This window comes from Lissotriton helveticus, chromosome 6 (assembly GCF_964261635.1).
Source record: "Lissotriton helveticus chromosome 6, aLisHel1.1, whole genome shotgun sequence".
Classification (NCBI taxonomy): domain Eukaryota; kingdom Metazoa; phylum Chordata; class Amphibia; order Caudata; family Salamandridae; genus Lissotriton; species Lissotriton helveticus.
Genome location: NC_136067.1, coordinates 681,654,895 through 681,676,511, shown reverse-complemented (window position 1 = coordinate 681,676,511; position 21,617 = coordinate 681,654,895). Strand labels below are relative to the sequence as shown.

Below are 21,617 nucleotides of genomic sequence, written 5' to 3'. Positions count from 1 at the left end.
TGCAAGAATACGATTTGATACGGATATTTTTTAAATTCGTAGTAATTTGAGCCAAACTGACTGGAGTGTTTAAACATTGCTCTTACGCAATCTTAATTAATTACACATTAAACCATTTTAATTTGAGCTGCGATATTCCCTTCAATAGCGGTCAACATCCAATGTGCGAGTGTCTGCAGCTTGAAAGGGGTGACATCACACAGCAGGTCGCGGTGTTTTCAGAAACTAAGGGCAGTAACTAAAGGGAAGTCATGCAGAAACACCAGGGCTCGCTGCTGTAAGAAAATACGCTCCGTGTGTAACTCCACCAATCGCTGTACGTTACAGCCATTTTACCACACACAAGGTAAAGAGGTGATTGATATGGTGCATTGCGATCTAGTTTAGAATATTTTCTTTTAAGCTCTGATATCTTAAAATAGCACTATAACACAAGCCAGGAGGAAGAATAGTCCCGTGTACATGGTGGCACAGTTTACGCAGCCAGCTGAGTGATCCACAACAAACACGTGCAAGAATAAACGCTATAGAATTTCCTAGATACTTATTTCTGCCTTCCTATTGTTCCCTCTTGTTTGCTCAGTAATTTTTCACCATCTGTGACTGGATGAATGGAGGCCTGTGCATGCTCACTGCTGCTGCTGACAGTGGGCATACAGTGAGTGACTTTGTAGTTGTCGGGTTTGGTAAGCGCCACATCCTGAAGCCCTCAAGACACCGTGTCTCGAGTCGGCAGCTTAGTAGTAACTTCCTTGAAGTGCGACTTATTAGCAGTGTCTGCAGCATAGCACCGCACTGATTCAAAGAGTGCCAACATTTGCAAAATGATTGTGTACAACAGAACGCGATTGAGTTCCGGAGAAACCACACCGTTCATGACATGAGCTGTAAGTTAACAAAAACTGAGGAAATGCATTACAAAGGTGTCTGGTTTTCGAGCGAGTGGACAGTGTTGCATTTAAGCAGCTGCTGATTGCTATGGGTGACCGTTCATCTCTCCTTTACAGGACAGCTGGAGGAAAGAACCACAAAGGGTCACAAGCAGCCCCACAATTGAGCACAATCAAGAAAAGCAAAGTCAAACACACTCTGCATTCCTTTTCTTACAGTGCATAGCTGCGGGGTGATTGTGACCCTTTGAGTTAGTCTTCACGTTAATTGTATGAATACTAATTCAAAGGACCACAATCAGCCCCGCAGCTGTGCACTGTAAGAATTGTAGTCAGTCGCAACGAGTAAATGGCAGTGTTTCGCGCCGCTCGCATTTTAAAAGTGGCAGCGCGAACGGTGTCTCGGGAGTGCGCGCTGAATACAGCACACTGCGCGCTTAGGGTGACCTCTGTGTGCGCACGCTCACACACGCAGCTTATTGGGAACAGTGGTCTTGACCCTGTTCCAGCCCAAATAAATAAACTGCCAAGCCAGTCCCCCAGGACCAGAAACAAGCATCCTGGGACCGATTTCAGTGCATGACCTTTCATCAGCCAGGCTAGCTTGAATCCAGTGGTGTAGTGTGCACGGGGCCCACATCTGGGCATACCCTTCCCACTTAGGGCAACATATGCAAAAGAAACTATTGAAACAATTGATGGACGGAATGCTGGACAATGCAAACATTCACCCCCAGCCACAAGGATCTGGGTTTAATCCATCATTCTTTTGCTCACCACACCACCCCAGTTTGGACCAAGCCTTTCTACATTCACAAAACAGGGCATAAGAAGAATTGGAAAAAAATCCAACACAGAAGAAAACAGAATCATGTGCAAGGATGCAAATGCAGATTGTGAAGAAAGAGTATATATAGCCCCTCTTGACCTATGTTATTGCCATAGCTTTACATTATTGTTGGACTCAATCGCAAATCTGTACTAACTTTTGCTACAGTATTTTGAGTTTTAAAAGGAGTTTTTAAGAATTAGTGATTACTTCTTTTTGATTTTTTTTTATCTCTTGGTACATTAAATTCTAGGGGACAATCAGCAATTCTGCCTTGGTGTGAGGCAGAGTTAAAGCTGGATGCTTTTCTCATGCCAGGCTCATGAAGCCCTGCATAAAGATAGCATGGTACCCTCCCTAGCTGTCCACTTTCACATCCCAAAAAGCTAACAGATGTGTTGGCAGGACCCTGACTTGATGTCAGGAAAGCTGAAGCTAGAGGCGCAGGTGCAAATTCAGGAGTTACGTAACAGCCCCTCCTGGGCTTAGATGTCTGATTTAATTTTGACAGTTTAGCATCGGTGACCACCATATGGGAGGCTAGGGTCTGGAACAGGTCAACTCAAACCTCCAGTCTTTCTCACTGAAGGAAAATAACTCTACCCTGTAGTTGCCTACAAAGTGGTGTAAAAATTACCACAAACCATTTTGCCGCTATCGCTGGATATTTTAGCACAATGGAGAAAAACGTTGCTAATAGCATGTTTTCTCCGCTAACATATCCCACAATAGGCAGCAATAAAAAAAAAATGTGCTAAGCGCATTTTGCGACAAATATCAATATTCCTTGTTAATATGCCCCTTAATTTTGACTGTTTAGCATCGGTGACTACCTGGTGGGAGGCTAGGGTATGAAAAAAAGTCAACTCTTAACCTCCAATCTTTCTCACTGAAGTGAAAGAACCCAACATTTGTTGTTGCTTGCAAAGTGATGTATAAAATACCCCAAACCTTGGAGTGAATAATTGTCTTTTATTGCTCTTAAACTACAGGGTTAAGGTTGGATTTCCTTGACCTTGATATGCAGTTTCATTAGCTAGATTTATAATCAATCAATCAATCAGGAGTTTGTAAAGCACGGGCACTCACCTATGAGGGTCTCAAGGCGCTGAACTGATAGTTAATAAGCATGAACCTCTGCCAGCTAGCAGTCTGTGCTCAGTTTGACTAGGTGTTAAATAGCTTCCATGAGCAAACAGTAGGCTGACCTGAATGGCAGAGATGATTCCTCTGAACTCCACAGAATATCTGTGTTGAATCCTGCTAGACGGGTTTGATGAGCCACTTGTACCATCTGGGGCATTCTTGAAAGGAGAGAACAGGATGCCAAGTCAATTCTGTGGATCCCGTCTGGTTGCAGAAGCACCCTGCTTTTGTCATCCTAGACTTCTGTCTCTTGGTTTTATGTGGGTATGGTGCCTGCTTCAAACTGGATTTTAGTGTTTGATGTGGGAAGACACTAGAATTATCATAGAATACTCCCCGCACACACTCCCAGCTCAGTGCCCAAATTGAGTGTTATCAAAGACTTTTACCATCTTGGTTTTGCCCTGACCGACTGCATTGTTGGCCTCTTTGTAGCATGGTAATCAGGAGCTACTGCAAAAGTAGGTAGATCAGCACATGGGAACTTTTATCCCATTGGTTAGGAATGGGCAAGAAATTACCCAGTTCACTAGTTTATGTAAGGCGTAAATGTGAAATGTTTAGGCACCCATTTCAGAACCCTTTCTGGACCTGCGAAAGATCAGAAGAGGATTGGACCTGCTGTCTGTGATCTTAGAGGACCTCAGACTGACTGGATTTACTCCCTCTTGACAAGGACAAAGATGTGAACGCCAAGTGGACTCAGTTGGCTGATCTCCTGTGTGGCCAAAGGGAGACATCGAGCTGCAAGAGCCCTTTTCTTGTAGGTACCCAGCTGACTAGAACCAACTTTACCTGGCCTCTACCCTGATGTTGTCCTGTGGCTGACACCCTGTGAGTCTCTAAATGACTCCCCTGAAATTCTTGGGGGCTTTAGAAGAGTACTCCTGTGGTTGATAGGCATTTAAAAGACTAAGGGCTTCATTTACAAATGAATTGGTGCAGGGCAGCACTGCAATTCTTCTTGCTGTGTTATGCTGCCCTACCCCAACATGAAAGGGCAGCAATGCACCGCATTTATGAAATACAGTGCATTTCTGTCCTTTTGCCTTTTGCTGGCACACAATTTGCTGCCTAGTCCAATCTAGGCACACTTGCGCCATGATGCAAAGTGCTTCGTGGCAGGCAAGATTGTTTTTGTGCAGGAAGGGGCACCTTCCTGCATAAAAACAATTCAGAGAGGTGTTTTCCTCGTTCTATGTGTGCTGCAGAATGCAGCATCTGCGGAGAGAGGAAAATATGAGGAAAAATTAAAAATGTCTCCTTGTTACACCTGCTCTAGGAAGGTGTTAGGTGTTGGCACTGCACTAGGTTTATGTGATTTTATAAATCTGGGCCAGTGTTCAAATCCATGGGTGGTGTGTGGGGAAAAAACTGCAATGCCCAAGGAATACCTCTTTTACGCAGAGTAAGGCAACGCAGCGCCTTGCACTGTCTTACTTTATCCCATATCAGTGAGGCCATGCAAAGCCGCGCAGAGTGCCTTTGCGTCGCCTCCTAGATATGATTGAGGGGAAACATCCTCAACAACGACTCCAGAACAATGAGTTCCTGAGTCACGAAAGCTGAACAACGACTTGCACGAGCAACGACTCAGCCTGAACTACGCATGTGCGTGGTTCAGGCTAAGACGGTCTAGTGTTTGTGCAAGTCGTTGTTCGGAGGAGCTACAAAACAGGAAAAGGTAAGAGGGGTTCGTTTCTAGGGGTTTGGGGGGACATGTTAGTGGTAAGGGGATGTATTTGTATAAAGAAATAAAATAAAAAAAGTGAGTAAGGGGTTATGGACAGATGAGGAGCGCCGATCTAAATACAAAGTGAAGGTAAATAGAAATCTAACTGCTGCTTTAAAACATAATTTTAGTGATCGTTTTCGTAAATTCAGTATTGCGTTCCTTTTCAAATATTTTTACAAGTTTCGTTGCAGTAGATGTCTCACACATGGTTCAGCTGCGTAAGCAGAAATTTTCGGACGGTGCTGCTGTTCTCTCAAATGGCTCTCAGCAGATTTACGGACAATACTATTTTATTTTCTTTACTGATTTTTAACAAGAAACATATTTCAGGAAAGCTTTGCTTCCCACATCCTTATCTGCTTCTTGATCATTAACGCATTAAATGAACTCCCAAGGCAAATTTCACAGGGAGTATTACCGATCACAGGACACTGATTATTTTTCATTTTTGAAGTGTTTGGTGTGTTTCGTAAAAGCGCTTGTTGACCAGTGTTTCACTCCGTAGCCAACGTAGTAGCTCCAAGCAAACATTTAATTACCAATAATAAAACTTTAGGGTAGGGACACGAGAGAGTGGAAGAACGTGACTGCGTTTTTTTTTTTTTTTATAAATAATCTGCTTCAAAGTCCTTAAATATTTCTGACATCTGGAAGAAGAAGTGGTTAGCTACGCGGCGCTTGCAGCGTGCTCTTCTTACTTAAGTTTATCTGCACGAGAGGCTGCGGAGTTTGACGACACAGATGTGGGTGATTAAAGAAACAACTTGCTTTCACGAGGCAAGCCTGCAGCATCTTGGCAGCGTGCGACTCTGGGAAGTCTATCGAGGATTCTGTCATTATAATTGATGGATTCTTTTGAGTGTGTTGGGTGTAGTGGTTAAACATGGAGTTTGTGGTTCAGTAATTCGTAGATAAATAGTTAGTGGTTTGGCATATGTCGTTGTTTACCCTTCGTGGTTCAGGCACTCGTGATTTAGTAGGTAGTTGATTAGTCATACAACCATGATTGAGAGGTCTACGCCACCGAAGCATCAAGAAAGTGATGCTCCAACAGCGCAGGCCTCTTGTAAATAATGTACATGCTTTAGGCCAAATATTGGTATTAGGAACTAGGGAACTTAAGTTTTACATTTAGTAAAGGGAGGCGAGGCGCATAGTGTGGATGAAAAAAAGACGCTACCTAGATCTATAACCGAGAAAACTTTGATTAGCAATAACTACAGAGGCTTAGGGGCAGATTTATGTTAACTGGCGCATCCCCAGGGATGCGCCAGTTAATGTGCGCCACAGTGCGCCACAGCTCCGCCACCCATGGTGCGCCGCATTTATAATGCGGCGCACCATGGGGCAAAAACGGCACAGATGCGTGACGCATCTGTGCCGTAAAGGTGGCGCATTGCTGGAGTTGCGTCGCAAGCGCGACGCAGCTCCAGCAAGGCTCGGGGGTGCCCCATCTTAACAATGCTGCGTCAAGACCTACGCCTGCTTCAAGCAGGCGCAGGCTTTTGACGCAGCATTGGCCTGAAAGTGACTGAGTGAAATCTTATAGATTTCACTCAGCCACTTTTGCGAGGCGCACCTGCCCCGGAACGCCCACCCTGCGCCGGAACGCCCACAAGCGGCGCAGGGCTTTACAACGTGACGCATCTGCCTAGATGCGTCACGTTGTAAATCGTTCGTAGGGATGCGCCACGTTTACGCCGCCTTGCGTGACGCAACAGCGGCGTAAACGTGGCGCAAGTGCCTCATAAATCTGCCCCTTATTGTCTGCTCCACAAATAATAATAATTTTTATTAAAAAGGCTAATAACATTTATTATGAATCACAGCTTGCACCTACAGTACAAGGACATTCAACTAAGCAGGGAGATGTTTATTTGTTCTATTTAATTGAACCTACTTCAGTTCAACTGATGGTCAGTATTTAATGTTCTAGATTTTATATATTCAATCATTTTTTTTTTTAAACAAGTAGGATTTGAATCAGTGTATAATCATTCTTGCCAATAATGTATTATTGTATGACATCTTCAACAGTGTTAGTGCATCACTACTGGCAGTATATGGATGGATCTAGCGAGCCCCACAGGGACATCTAGTAGCAGCCTGCGGTACTGCATCACTTAGGTAGATGGGAACAGGTTTTCCCCTCCCCCCAAAGACAGGAAGTCCCCGCGCGCCCACATGGTTCACACTTCCGCCGCTGCTGACTTGGAAGTTAAATCGACGCTACTTTTCGGAAACAAACCACCCGGAAGTGCACCATTGCTATGGGGGGAAGGCACTCGTCATATCACCAGAAAGTTATTGAACAGCTCGTTTGTTCGATACCTGCCCCTGAAAAATTGGGTGATTTTATACCTCTATATGAGATATAGTTAAGGTTAAGTAGAGTGTTATGAGGGCGCATTCAATAGACAGACCTATTTGTAAGTTCGCAGGAAACAGCACAGGCTTAGATTATGCGACATGAGACCCCTCTGGAAGCTCTCCGAGCATGGACATGAAGTCATTTCCATTCTGGTCTTACGACACGAGGCCAAGTAGAAACAAAAAAATGTTTTTTATTTGAACTGAAGACTCGTAGAAAACAAAATGCTACGTGGAGGCGCATGGGTGCAGTACCGCAGGCTGTCGCACGGTGTCCCTGCGGAGCCCTACAGGGACATCTAGTGATGGCCTGTGAAACTGAACCTTAACTGCTGACGATGGAATCCGATAGGCACGATTCATTCCCGAGCTGTCAAAGCATGATTGTTAGCAGTATTTTTCTTTTGTGGGTTATCTTTGAAACATTATATAGGGAAAGAAAGGCGCCCTTTTTTTGTGGAGTTTCAGGTCTGTACTCTGTCAATATATTCCGCGCTGGTCTGTGCAGGCTCTTACTGTTCCGCAACTTTTCCTGTCTTTTCGTGTTTTTCTGCTAGCAGGATTCAAAACTGTAGCTCAGCACTTAATTTTGAAAACCCCAAGCTTTTTCATAGCGAAATCACACTCTCCCCGTTGTTGATGCGTGGCAGTGCGCTGTGACCCTTGACCCGGTCACTCCACTACCGCACGGCCCCTGTGTGCCCGGATTCTGCTGCCGCTGTCTGCTTGGCCCTGTTGCTGCCGCCTCTCCTTAGGGCCCTTGCTCTCCAGGCTTGCCCTCGCTCTCCAGGCTTTCCTAGGCTTGCCCTCGCTCTCCCCGCTCCGCTTTCCCGCTCTTTCCAACCCCCCCTCTGCTCCTCGCCGCTGCTCTCCTGCAGCCCCGCCCCTTCTCCTGTCTCCCGCTCCCCATTCGCCGCCCCGCTCCTGCCTCCCAGCTGCTCCTCCCTCCCACGTCGCCATAAATGGCGGGGATCGCACGTACGCGCAGCGGGCACGCTGATTGCAGCAAGCCCGTCTACGCCTGTCCACGCGTGGACCGCGCCCAGCGCCAGAACCCCTGGATCCCGCCAGAGCCAGCCAACCCGACTGAGCTATGACGCCGCCACCCTCCACGCACTCAACACCGGCCGACATCCAGCCTGCTACCAAGCCACCCCGAAACGCACCCACGGAGCCTTCACCTGACACGCCTGCTACTTCACCTGCACTCAGTCCTGCACCGCGCCAGCCAAAACAGCCGCCAACAACAACCACCTCAAGTGCATCCTGCTCAACACCCGCTCCATCCACAGGCACGCCGTCGAACTATAGGACCTCCTGGACAAAACGGCACCAGACGTCTTCTTCTTCACGGAAGCCTGGATGAACGCCGCCTCAGCCCCCGACATCGCCATTGCCATCCCGGACGGCTACAAGATCATCCGGAGGGACCCCGTCAACCAGACCGGAGGAGGCATCGCCATCGCCCACAGAAACACTATCCGCATCACGACCAACACCGACGACACCCTCGCCACTGCAGAGCACCTGCAGTTCCAGATTCACACCGACCCCAAGACCACCCTCAGAGGAACCCTCATCTACAGACCCCCGGGACTACGCTCACACTTCAGCGAGGCCATCGCAGACATCATCAGCCCGCTCGCCCTCGCCTCCCCCGATTACATCCTCCTAGGAGACCTCAACTTCCACCTGGAGAACAACCAGGACAACAACAAATCCGCCCTACTAGACAACCTCGCCAACCTCGGATTCAAGCAACTTGTCAACACCCCCACCCATTACGCCGGCCACAGGCTCGACCCAGTCTTCTCCTCCAGCAACCACATCTCCTTCAGCCACACCACCGAGCTCCACTGGACCGACCACAGCTGTGTACACTTCAACTTCAGGAAAACAACAACCCACCACCGCCCTCAACAAACCCCCCGAAAGATGCTGGAGCAAGATCACCACCGACCGACTCACCACCTCCTTGAGCCTAAAGCCTCCCACCAACACCACGGACCCCAACGAAGGAGCCCGCAAACTCACACAGTGGATCACCGACTGCACCGACACCCTTGCTCCACTGAAAAACCCTCCCAGCAACCTCAACAGCAGGAAAGCCGCGTGGTTCACCAACGATCTCAAAGACTCCAAGAAATCCTGCCGTGACCTCGAGAAAGCCTGGCGCCACAACCAGTCAACGGATAACATGACAGCCCTCAAGAACGCCACCCGCAAACACCACCAGCTGATCCGCACCACCAAAAGGTCATCCTTCAGAGAACGACTGGACAACAACACCCACAACAGCAAGGAACTCTTCAACGTCGTGAAAGAGCTCTCCAACCCCAACGCCAACAACAATGACATCATGCCTTCTCAAGACCTCTGCAACTCTCAGGCCACCTTTTTTCACCGAAAGATCGTCGACATACACCACGGTTTCGGCGCTCAGAACTCGTACCCCAGCACCGAACCTACACCCCCCACCACCACCCTGTGCGCCTGGACTCAGGTCAGCGCGGAAGATACCACCCACACGATGAACACCATCCACTCGGGCTCCCCAGCCGATCCCTGCCCACACCACATCTTAAACAAAGCCGACTCCATCATCGCACCCAAACTTCGGGACATCATCAACAACTCCTTCATATCCGCCACCTTCCCGGAGAGCTGGAAACACACAGAGATCAGCGCCCTCCTGAAGAAACCCACCGCAGACCCCTCAGACCTCAAGAACTTCCGCCCCATCTCGCTCCTCCCCTTCCCTGCAAAAGTCATCGAGAAAACCGTCAACAAACAGCTGACAGCCTTCCTGGAGACGAACGGCTCTCTCGACCCATCGCAGTCCGGATTCCGAGCAAACCACAGCACCGAGACCGCCCTCATCGCGGCCACCAACGACATCCGGACCCTGCTGGACAACGGAGAAACCGCCGCCCTCATCCTGCTCGACCTTTCGGCTGCGTTCGACACGGTCTGCCACCGCACCCTGACAACCCGCCTCCACCACGCCGGGATCCAAGGAAAGGCCCAAGAATGGATCACCTCCTTCCTCTCCGACAGAACCCAAAGAGTCCGTCTCCCGCCCTTCCTCGCAGAAGCCACCAAAATCATCTGCGGCGTACCTCAAGGCTCCTCGCTCAGCCCCACCCTCTTCAACGTCTACATGAGCCCCCTCGCAGCCATTGCACGCAAGCACAACCTCAACATCATCTCCTACGCCGACGATACCCAACTGATCCTCTTCCTCACCAACGACCCCACCTCCGCCAGAGCCAGGTTCCAGGACGGAATGAAAGACATCGCAGACTGGATGAAGCTCAGCCACCTGAAACTGAACTCAGACAAGACGGAAGTCCTCATCCTCGGCCATCCATCTCTGCCTGGGACGACTCCTGGTGGCCCCCTGCTCTGCCCCCCCCCCCCCCCCCCCCAAGCCCACGGACCACGCATGCAACCTGGGCTTCATCCTTGACTCCTCCCTCACGATAGCCAGGCAAGTTAACGCCGTTACCTCCTCCTGCTTCAACACACTCCGCATGCTCCGTAAGATCTTCCGCTGGATCCCCACTGGAACCAGGAAAACGGTCACCCAGGCCCTCGTCACCAGCCGTCTGGACTACGGGAACGCCCTCTTCGCTGGGACCACCGCCAAACTACAGAAAAGACTCCAGCGCATCCAGAACGCCTCAGCTCGACTCATCTTGGACATCCCCCGACACAGCCACATCTCCGCCCACCTGAGTGACCTGCACTGGCTCCCCGCCAGCAAGAGGATCACGTTCAGACTCCTCATCAACGCACACAAGGCTCTCCACGACTTGGGCCCCGAATACCTCAACAATCGCCTCACGTTCTACACGCCAACCCGCTAGCTCCGCTCCGCCAGCCTCGCCCTCGCCACTGTCCCACGGATCTGCAGAACCACCACCGGAGGAAGATCCTTCACCTACCTGGCGGCCAAGACCTGGAACTGCCTCCCCACCCACCTACGACTCACCCAGGACCATCTCTCCTTCAGGGAGCAACTCAAGACCTGGCTTTTCGAGCAGTAGCAGCCCCCCCACCCAGCACCTTGAGACCCTAGCGGGTGAGTAGCGCGCTTTACAAATACTCTTGATTGATTGATTGATGCCTCCTTGCGTGGAGAAGGAAGGGAGATTAATTTTTAAAGCTACCGATATTTCATTGTGTACAGATGTTATCTTTCCGTCTTTCCTTTTTTATTTCATCTGTGGTTGCTAGGCTTGTATCTGCTTTAATGGTTTATTTCTAATAATGATCCTGCAAGGTAAAGCCTCTGTCAAAATTTAAGGTGATTGTAAAGCAGGTTTGGCTGATATGGCCTTTGGTGCATCAGGCAAAATTACACTAAGAAACATCCGTGCACTGAAGTAAAACATATAGAGGTAGAATTACCAAGACTGTGCAGAGTTAAACAAGTGATGCAAAGTATCTGCTTTGCAGTGCAAATGTTATTTTGCAATGTAAAGGTGCCCTTTTCTAATGCAAATGGCGCTGCTCTGCTGGGGGCTTTATAAGGATGTAACTTGGGCCGACATTGCAACCACCTATACTTTTTGACAAAAAGTCCAATCTACTAAGATTGGCATATTGAGCTTTGCCTCCTTGAAGCGGGCACTAACTTAGAGAAGTGTTTTTATTTCTCTAAAAAATCACTCTGTATGTGTACTGTACTGTGCAGCACACATTTAATTTGTGTCTATGCATAGAATTTTGAACTTGAAGTGTATGCTTCTAGTACAAATCCTAAGATAGACATTACACGCTCACCCTTTTGCGCCATGGTGCAACAGTTATGCATGACATTAGGCAGCTTGTTTGGGCACCCATTCAAGGAAGGACAGCAGCATTCAGGGGCTTATTTATGAGCCCTTGTGTTACTTTTGCGCCGCTGGTGTGTCACTTTTTTTGACACACCAGTGGTGTAAAAAAATTGCCTTGTTGCACCATATTTGCAAAGTGACGCATCTAGGTAGATACGTCACTTTGTAAACCCCTGCGCCACATTATGCTTGCGCCAGGTATAATGTATGCTGGGGGAGCGTTCCGACGCAAGTAAGGATCATAGAAGTGACGCAGTGAACTCTATAAGATTTCCCTGCGTCACTTCTAGGACGCAAATGCGTCAATATCTTACGCCTGCCTCCTGGCAGGTGGAAGACTGACGCAGGCGCAGTTCACATGGGACTTGCCCATGTGTATTGACCCATTGCTAGAGTTGCGTCACATTTGTGACACACTCCAACAGTGCCCTTCATGAAGACAGCACGGTACCTTCGTGACCTGGCCTCTTTTACATCTCAAAAGGCTAACAGATGTGTTCGAAGGACCCTGACTTGATGTCAGGAAAGCTGAAGCTAGGGTCGCAGGTGCAAATTCAGGAGTTACTTTGCAGCTCCTCCTGGGCCTAGATGTCTGATTTAATTTTGACAGTTTAGCATCAATGACTATACTGTGGGATGCTAGGGTCTAAAACAAGTCAATACAAACCTCCAGTCTTTCTCACTGAAGGGAAATACTTCTACCCTTGTAGTTGCCTACAAAGTGGCGATAACATTACCACAAACCTTGCAGTGAATAATTGTCTTTTATTGGTCTTAACCTACAGGCTTAATCTTGTATTGCCTTGACCTTGATAGGCAGTTTCCTTAGCTGAATTTATAAGTAGCTTAACTAATAGGTAATTAGTATAAGCCTCCGCCAGCTTGCAGCTTGCAGCCTGTGCTCAGCTTTGAATAGGTTTTAAATGCCTTCATGAGTAAACAGTAGGCTGACCTGAGTGGGAGAGATGATTCCTCTGAACTCCACAGAATATCAATGTCAAATCCTGCTTGATGGGTTTGATGAGCCACCTGTACCACCTGGGGCACTCTTGAAAGGGAGAGAACAGCATGTCAAGACAATTCTTGTGGATCCCCTGTCTGATTGCAGAAGCACAATGTTTTTGTCCTGATATACGTCTGTCTCTGGTTTTGGCGTGGGTACTGTGCCTGCTTCTAACTGATTTTTATGGTTAGACGTGTGAGGACACCAGAATTATCATAGTGTACTCCCCACACACACACACTCCCAGCTCTCACTGTGCTATCAAAGACTTTCACCATCTAGGTTTTGCCCTGACACACTGCATTGTTGGCCTCTTTGCAGCATGGTAATCTTCAAGGTCGACCTCCACTCACGATCTCTCCATCCTAAGCTCCACTCTCGACTCCATTCAAAACTGGATGTCACCTCATTAACTGATTCTGAATCCCTCAAAAACTGAATTCCTCCTCCTCTCCTCCTCACTCTCTCCTCCCCCGATTCAATAATGGATGGATCAGATGAATCCACTTAACAATAAACCCATCATTGTCGACAGCGCAAAATCCCTTGGTGTCATACTCGACAAAAAACTCAATCTAATCCCCCACATCAATTCCATTACAAAGTCTGCTCGATACCAATTGCGCCTTCTTTGGGGAATTTGACGCTTTTCCCAGAGCAGGACCTTAAAACCCTGGTGCAATCGCTGGTCCTCTCCAGACTGGACTACTGCAATCCTCTTCTTACTGGCCTCCCCAAATCCCACTGGTCCCCCCTTAGATCTGTTCTCCATTCAGCAGCTCGTTTCATTTATGGGGCCAAAAGAAGCGACCACATCACACCGATGTTATCCACCCTCCGCTGGCTTCCCATCTAGGCTAGAGCTATCTACAAGACTGCCTGTATCACCCACAAAGCCTTGCACTCCTCCTCCACTCGCAAATGGCGAACAAGCTGAAACTCACTGGAGGCGCTAGACCATCACATAATGCGGAAAATCTACTGCTTGAACCTCCCACTTTCAAGAAGGAAAGATCGATGACCCAATCCTTTTCAGGCAACGCGGTGAGAATATGGAACTCCCTTCCGCCTCAGCTCCGGACCACCACCTCCTCCCAGGTCTTCAAAACGGACCTCAAAGTTCTCCTCCTCCAAAGACACCTCCTAAAGTAATTCACTCCCTCTCTATTATCTGAAGGAATACCTCCCATCACTGAAAACTCTATTCTCCATGACTATGGAAGTGCCTTTCCAGTGCGTTCGTGTGGTTGGAGTGTATGCCATTTATTGCAGTATTATCCTTGTATCTGTGTTTGGTTCTCTTTTGTAACATGCACACTCTCACATTTTGTTTGCTTTTGACACTTGCACAAGTGCCACCATTGCCTACGTAATGTTTGTTCTAGTGCCTCAGTGTCTAGCATATATTGCAGTATATTACCTCTAATTGTATTTTGTTTTCTGTTGTAACCTGCACACTTGTCACTCTGTCCGCCTGTAATGCACTGTTTGCTACCTCATGTATTTTGTTTGCTCACAATTGTCCCTTTTACTTCATGTAACTTATCGTCTGCTTTTGTAATTTGTTCATTTGTAATTTTTCTGTTCCTTTTGTGAAGCGCTCTGACGCCTTCGGGTAAAGTCTGCGCTATATAAAAACGCATATATAAATAAATAAATAAATGACATCTTCAACAGTGGTAGTGCATCACTACTGGCAGTATATTGTTTTACCTACGAGCCCCACAGGGACATCTATTGGCAGCCTGTGTTACTGCATCACTTCGGTAGAAGGGACCAGCCCCTCCAGACGCCCCCCTCCCCCAGACAGGAAGTCCCCGTGCACAAACGGGTTCACACTTCCGCCTCTTCTGACTCGGAAGTTAATTCGACGCTACTTTTTGGAAACAAACCACCCGGAAGTGCACCACTGCTAAGGGGGGAGGGCACACTCCATATCATGTCACCAGACAGTATCGTTGGTTCGATAACTGTCCCCAAAAATGTGGGTGATTTTATACCTATATGCGAGAACTAGTCAAGGTTAAGTAGAGAGCTAGGCTGAGGGCGCATTCAATAAACAGGCCACCAGTGTGTACGGTCGCAGGAAGCAGCAGATCCGGTTTCGTGGAAGCATTACAGGCTTAGGTCATACGACATGAGACCCCTCTCAAAGCTCTGCGAGCACGGACACTGGGTCATTTGTGTGTTGGTCTAACGTCACGAGGCCAGGTAGAAACAAAAAAATGCTTTTTAATTGATCTGAATTCTATGTCAGGACGGAGGCGAGGATTATGCAGTCCTTTCTTCTCTTTATTACAATAGCAACTTTAAAGTGGACCAATAAGAAAGCTTTACAGAAACTACAACTCCCATGAGCACATGGGCCACAGTGTCCAAAACAACCGACATCCAATCACGAGGCCGTCCACTGTATAACTGGTCCTGACGTCCCTTCCTCTTCCTCTTTCTTCTCTGCTCATCAGATAAGTCATTTCCATTTTTTCTGACGTACTGTGCTTTTGTCGTTTATTGCCGTGTTTGACCTGTGCATTACTTTCTGCTTCTTTAGTTGGGGGCGCTTGTTAGCGCTGTGCTGATTGTTGCGCTTGTCAGCGCTGTGTTCGCGGCAGTTGACGTGCGACGGGCGCTGCTTGCGCCGTCTCTGTGGCTTTATCGGGGATCGAGTGGAGCGCGCTTTGCGTTCCCCAGCTCTGTGGGGCACCCGCTGCTTGTGGGTAGGCTGCGGTTGCGGTCTCCCGCTCGTTTGCAGGGCGCACCGAGGTGGGGGTGTCTCCTGCCTCGCCAACCCTCTCCTGACACCGGCTGCGGTGTTCTCAATCGCGCGGTAGTGCACTGCGCCCTCTTGTGGCCTAGACAGGTACCACACCTGTTTTTACGGCGGATTTCTACCTGAGCACCGGTGAGGGGGCTACCTCAGTGAAATTAATTAGAGGTGATTAGTGCTCACACCCTCTGACAATGCAGGCATCAGACCACTCAAATCCCTCCATTCAGGAGGGAGAGGAGCTTTTTGTCTCCCAACCCTTGCCGCCGGCGGTTGGTTGCGCGCTTTTGCAGGCCCTGGACTCTGTCCTAGCGCCGCTGAGGGAGAGAGTGGGCGCACTCGCCCACAGCATCCCCGGGGTGTTTGGGGGCTCAGCGCCTGGCGACCGTGGCCCCAAAGGTGGGCAGGGTGGGGGCAAAGTCTCAGTGAAGCGTCACGTGGGGCACCTGGAAGAGTTTGATCATCTAAGAGACTCCTTCCGTAAGAGTGCGCGGACGTTGAAAAATGTACCCTGCCGGGAGGGATTTTACCCCGGAGATGATGGCGACGAGGTCGCCCCGGAGACGGACCAAGAGCATGGTTTCCCCATGGAGGGAGAGGGTGTTTCTGATGATGAGGCCTCCTCGGAGGATGAGGATGAGTACTCGGGTCGTCCCTGGCGGCCGGCGTCTCACTCCTCGGAGTCCCAGGAAGGTGAGGATAAATTCTCTGATATGTTTGATCCAACCGGAATTTACCACCCTAGGTCGTCTGAGTGGATCCCTGATCCCAAGGTGGTAAAGTATGTCGCTAGCAAAGTTCGCCAACCCCTTGAAAAGGAGGTTAGAACCCGCATGCGGGGCGAATGCCCTCGTCCGAAATTGGAAGGCATGGTGGCGGTCACACCAGACATTGATGAAAAGCTCTGCGCGTTCTTTGCTAAGTTCATGAAGGATCCCAAGAAAGGTATAGACCGTTCCTGGCGCAGCTGGCAGAATAAACTCCTGGACGCAGTGGGGCCCGTGACTCAGATCATCCAGTTGGCCGAGAGGGCCAAGGAGTCGGGGACCGCGATGTCCACGGAGATCGTGGCAGGGTGGGCCCAGCGAGCCCTATGCTTCTTGGGCAATGCGAACTGCACATTGGCTGCTGAGCGGAGGAGGTCACTCCTCATTAAGATTGACCCTAAACTCGGGGACCTGGCCACCTCAGAAGCAGGGCCTATTGCACAGGGCAAGCTGTTTGGCGAACCCTTTATCAAGGAGTTGAACAAGTTCGTCACAACCTTTTCCGCCTTAGATAAGGCACAAACGTCGATTAAAAAGATTTTTCCCAGACGGGTTTTTGCTGGGGCCGGAAGAGGTAGGGGTCGCTCCTCCGGCCGCCAATATCAGCAAGGCCCCAACAATAAAAAATAACAACGTCGTAACAACGGTTGGAACGACGGCCGACAGGGATCTTTCTGTCCCAGTAGAGGCGCCGGGAAGGGGCGCGGCAGAGGCTACCGTGGCGGAGCCAACGCACCTGGAGGCCCATCCGGTGAGTGTTATCCTTTTTTCCCCGTCCGTACTGGGGGGAGGTTACAGAACCACTTTCACAACTGGTGCAGGATCACTTCAGACCCTTGGGTTCTCCAGACTGTACGAGGTTTCCGGATAGAATTCTACGGAACTCCCCGTCAGAGGCTTCGCCCTTGCCCCCTCGTTTCCTCTTCGGAGGACAGGGTTCTGATCGACAGCGAGGTAGCAGATCTCCTCAGGAAAGGGGCGATCCGCATGGCCCATCTGCACCCTGCGGGGTTTTTGAGCAACATCTTTTTAGTCCAGAAAAAGGACAAAGGTTTTCGCCCAGTAATAAATTTACGGGAATTCAACGAGTGGCTGGTGTACCGCCACTTCAAGATGGAGGGGATCCATCTGCTCCGCGACCTTCTCCTCCAGGGGGACTGGATGGTTCGTCTGGACTTGAAGGACGCCTACCTCATGGTTCTGATCTTCCCGCCCCATCGGAGGTTCCTCCAGTTTCTTTGGAACGAAACGGTCTTCGAGTTTCAAGCTCTGCCCTTCGGCCTATCATCGGCCCCATGGTGCTTTACGAAACTCCTTCAGCCGGTGGTGGAGACCCTACGCGAGAGAGGCATTCGGTTGATCATATATCTCGACGATATATTGATTTTGAATCAGTCACCAGAGCGGCTCCGGCTAGACTTGAACATGACTATTGCGTTACTCCAGGACTTGGGCTTTGTGATAAACGCCCAGAAGTCAGAACTCCGACCGTCGACTCAGATTACGTTTCTGGGATTCCAGATAGATTCGGAATCGGCCTCCCTCAGTCTTCCCCCACAGAAGGTAACCAAAATCCGCAAGGAAGTCTCCCAAGTCCTCCGGAAGGACAGAATTTCTCTGCGGCAGCTGTCTCGAATCGTGGGTCTCCTCTCCTCCTCGATTCAGGCGATCTTCCCGGGCCCCCTACACTACAGGGCCCTGCAGCGATTGAAGGCGCTGCACCTCAGGAAGGGGCTCACGTACTCCGAACTTATCTCCCTCACGGAGGAGACGAGGCCGGAGTTGCGTTGGTGGATAGAGCACATGAGTGCATGGAACGGGAGTGCGATTTTCGGATCCAGCCCGGATCTAATCATCGAGTCGGATGCCAGCAGATCAGGCTGGGGAGCACGCTGCGGCGACATAACGATGGGAGGTCGATGGTCGGAGGAGGAACTTCAACTTCACATCAATTGTCTGGAGCTCCTGGCGGGTTCCTTCGCGGTGAGATCCCTGACTCAGAACCAGGTGTCGTGCTGCATTCTGCTGCGCATGGGCAATGTGTCAGCAGTGCAGTATATCAATCGCCTGGGCAGCCCTCGGTCTCGGGCCTTGGCAAACCTGGCGAAGGACTTCTGGCATTATTGTCTGGAGAAACAGATATCGGTGACGGCAGAGTATCTTCCGGGCAGGCAGAACTCCATTGCGGACTGGCACTCCAGGCACTTCCAGGATTTCAGTGACTGGCGACTGGAGCGATCGGTCTTCCAGGCTTTGATGGCCAGGTGGGGTCCATGCTCGATGGACCTGTTTGCATCTCGGCTCAACCGACAACTCCCGAGATTCGTGAGTTGGAGACCGGATCCGGAGGCGTCGGCAGTCGACGCGTTCTTGCAGGATTGGGCGCGGGAACAAGCGTATGCGTTTCCCCCCTTTCTCATGATTCCACGAGTGGCGGCTCAGGTTCGCCGTCAACAAGCTTCCATGATCCTGGTGACACCCTTCTGGAGGGCTCAGGCGTGGTTTCCCTCTATGTTAGAACTGTCATCGGACTGTCCGATTCGGCTGCCCTTGTTCCCTTCGTTGCTCTCGAGCCCTCAGGGGGAACCTCATCCTCTGGTGATTCAGGAGACCTTGCAGCTCATGGCATGGAGGATTTCAGGGGACGTTGGCAGGACGGACGCCTTTCGGTGGATGCTGAGGACCTCATTCGTAGAGCCTGGGCTCCGGGAACTGTCAAGAGGTACCGCTTGGCTTGGCAGCGGTGGCGTCGTTGGTGTTTGGGAAGACACGCCGATCCCGTGGGGGCGGACGTTAGCCACATCTTCAATTTTCTAGCTGAATTGGCCCAATCAGGATTGGCCTATCGGTCTATTAATTCTTTCAGATCAGCCATTTCGGCAGAGCATGCCCACATCGATGGGAAACCGGCGGGGTAGCACCCTTGGGTTTGTAAACTGATGAAGGGCGCTAGACTGTCTAAACCCCCGGAACCCAGATATGAGTTTCTCTGGGATGTCAATATCGTTCTGCGTTTCCTCTGTTCCTGGGGGGACAATCAATATCTCTCCAGGAAGCAGTTGTCCGCCAAGTTGGCAATCTTGCTCTGTCTGGTCTCGTGCAGGCGTGCCTCGGACGTTAGGGCCTTGGACATTACGGCACGGGCGTTCACCCCGAATGGGGTCACCTTTACGGTGGCTAGAAGAACCAAGACTAATATCAGGTCGGTATTGTATCCTATTTTTCCAGACCAGCCCAAACTTTGTGTGGTGAGGTGCCTCAAGGCATACAAGGACATGACGTCGGAATATCGCCCCCCGGGGGAACGTCAGCTCCTCATTGCACTGCAGAAGCCGTTTAAGGCGGTTTCCTCTCCATCCATCGCCAGGTGGGTCCGCTGGATCATGACCGAGGCGGGGGTGGATGTGACCAGATTCGGAGCACACTCCACGAGGGGAGCAATGGCTTCTAATGCCATTCAGGTCGGCGGCCGCTTGGAAGATATTATGGCCGCGGCGGACTGGTCTTCCGTATCCACATTTAAGAAATTCTATTTCAAACCCATTTATGGCGCCGCGGAATTGGTGGTGGAAAGGCTTTAAACCTGCATAATCCTCGCCTTCGTCCTGAAATAAAATGAAAATTTTCCTAGCTATTGTAACGGAAAGTTTCAATTCTATTAAGGACAAGGAGGCGAAGATTATCCCTCCCGAAACTTGCTGGTCTCACCCCACCCAGGATCTCCGTAATTCAGTAAGTACATTTTACAAGGGGGTTTGAATATGTTTATGCTGCTGTATTTGCTTTGTGATAATTATATTGCTGCTTGGGGTTCATCACCAGGCCTGTTCGCATATGTTCCTATTCTTAAGTTATCCATGACATGTGTCCTCTGCTGTTATCTGGCATGAAACTCTATGTATCGCATTCTATGCTTCCGTACACGGAAGGGGATCTGGATAACGGTTTGTCTTGTGTTGGTTTAGGACAAGACCAGAAGGATTGATGTACGCCCTCTGGATTTTTCCTCTCAGAGAAGAAGGGGAAGGGACGTCAGGACCAGTTATACAGTGGACGGCCTCGTGATTGGATGGCGGTTGTTATGGACACTGTGGCCCATGTGCTCATGGGAGTTGTAGTTTCTGTAAAGTTTTCTTATTGGTCCACTTTAAATTTGCTATTGTAATAAAGAGAAGAAAGGACTGCATAATCCTCGCCTCCTTGTCCTTAATAGAATTGAAACTTTCCATTACGATAGCTAGGAAATTTTTCATTCCCGGAGAAAACAAAATGCAATGTGGATGCAAATCGGTGCAGTACCGCAGGCTGTCCCAAGGTGTCCCTGCGGAGCCCGACAGGGACATCTAGTGACGGCCTGTGTACCTGCACCTTCATTGCTGACAGATGGAATAAGATAGGCACGATTCATTCACGAGCTGTCAAAGCATGATAGTTTGCAGTATTTTTCTTTTGTGGGTTATGTTTGATACATTAAATAGGGAGGGAAAGGCGCCAGTTCTTTGTCGAGTTTCAGGTCTGTACTCTGTCAATATCTGCGCTAGTCTGTGCAGGCCTTAACTGTTCCAAAACCTTCCCTGTCTTTTCGTGTTTTTCTGCTTGCAGGATTCAAAACTGCAGCTCATCACTTCATTTTGAAAACCCCAAGCTTTTTCATAGCGAAATCACGCTCTCCCCGTTGTTGATGCTTCCTTGCGTGGAGAAGGAAGGGAGTTTAATTTTTAAAGCTATTGATAGTTCAGTGTGTGCAGATGTTATCTTTCCGTCTCCTTTTAATTTCATCTGTGGTTGCTAGGCTTGTATCTGCTTTAATGTTTTATTTCTAAAAATGATCCTTCAAGGTATAGCCTCTGTTAAAATGTAAGGTGATTGTAAAGCAGGTTTGGCTGATATAGTCTTTAGTGCATCAGACAAAATTACACTAAGAAACATGTGTGCACTGAAGTAAAACATGCAGGGCTAGAATTACCATGACTGTGCAGAGTTACACAAGAGGAACAAAGAATCGGCTTTGCGGAGCAAAAGTTATTTTCTAATGTAAAGGTGCCCTTTTCTCATGCAAATGGCTCTGCTCGCTGCTTTGCTGGGAGCTTTATAAGGATGTAACTTGGGCAGACATTGCAACCACCTATACTTTTTGACAAAAAGTTTAATCTACGAAGATTTTGCATATTGAGCTTTGCCTCCTTGAAGCAGGCGCTAACTTAGAGAAGTGTTTTTATTTCTCTAAAATTTAATTATTTGTGTGTGTACTGTACTGTACAGCAGACAT

At 49.3% G+C, this 21,617-nt stretch overlaps 1 long non-coding RNA gene across 1 annotated transcript in view; it reads left to right on the top strand.

Annotated features, from left to right (window-relative positions):
* The window catches only part of LOC144761484 (uncharacterized), a 265,693-nt gene extending 245,306 nt beyond the window's left edge, over positions 1-20,387 (top strand). The window contains exon 3 of the long non-coding RNA XR_013595741.1: positions 20,314-20,387. This is a non-coding gene — a long non-coding RNA (uncharacterized LOC144761484). The remainder of the gene's footprint in view (positions 1-20,313) is intronic.
* Positions 20,388-21,617: the final 1,230 nt, after the last annotated feature.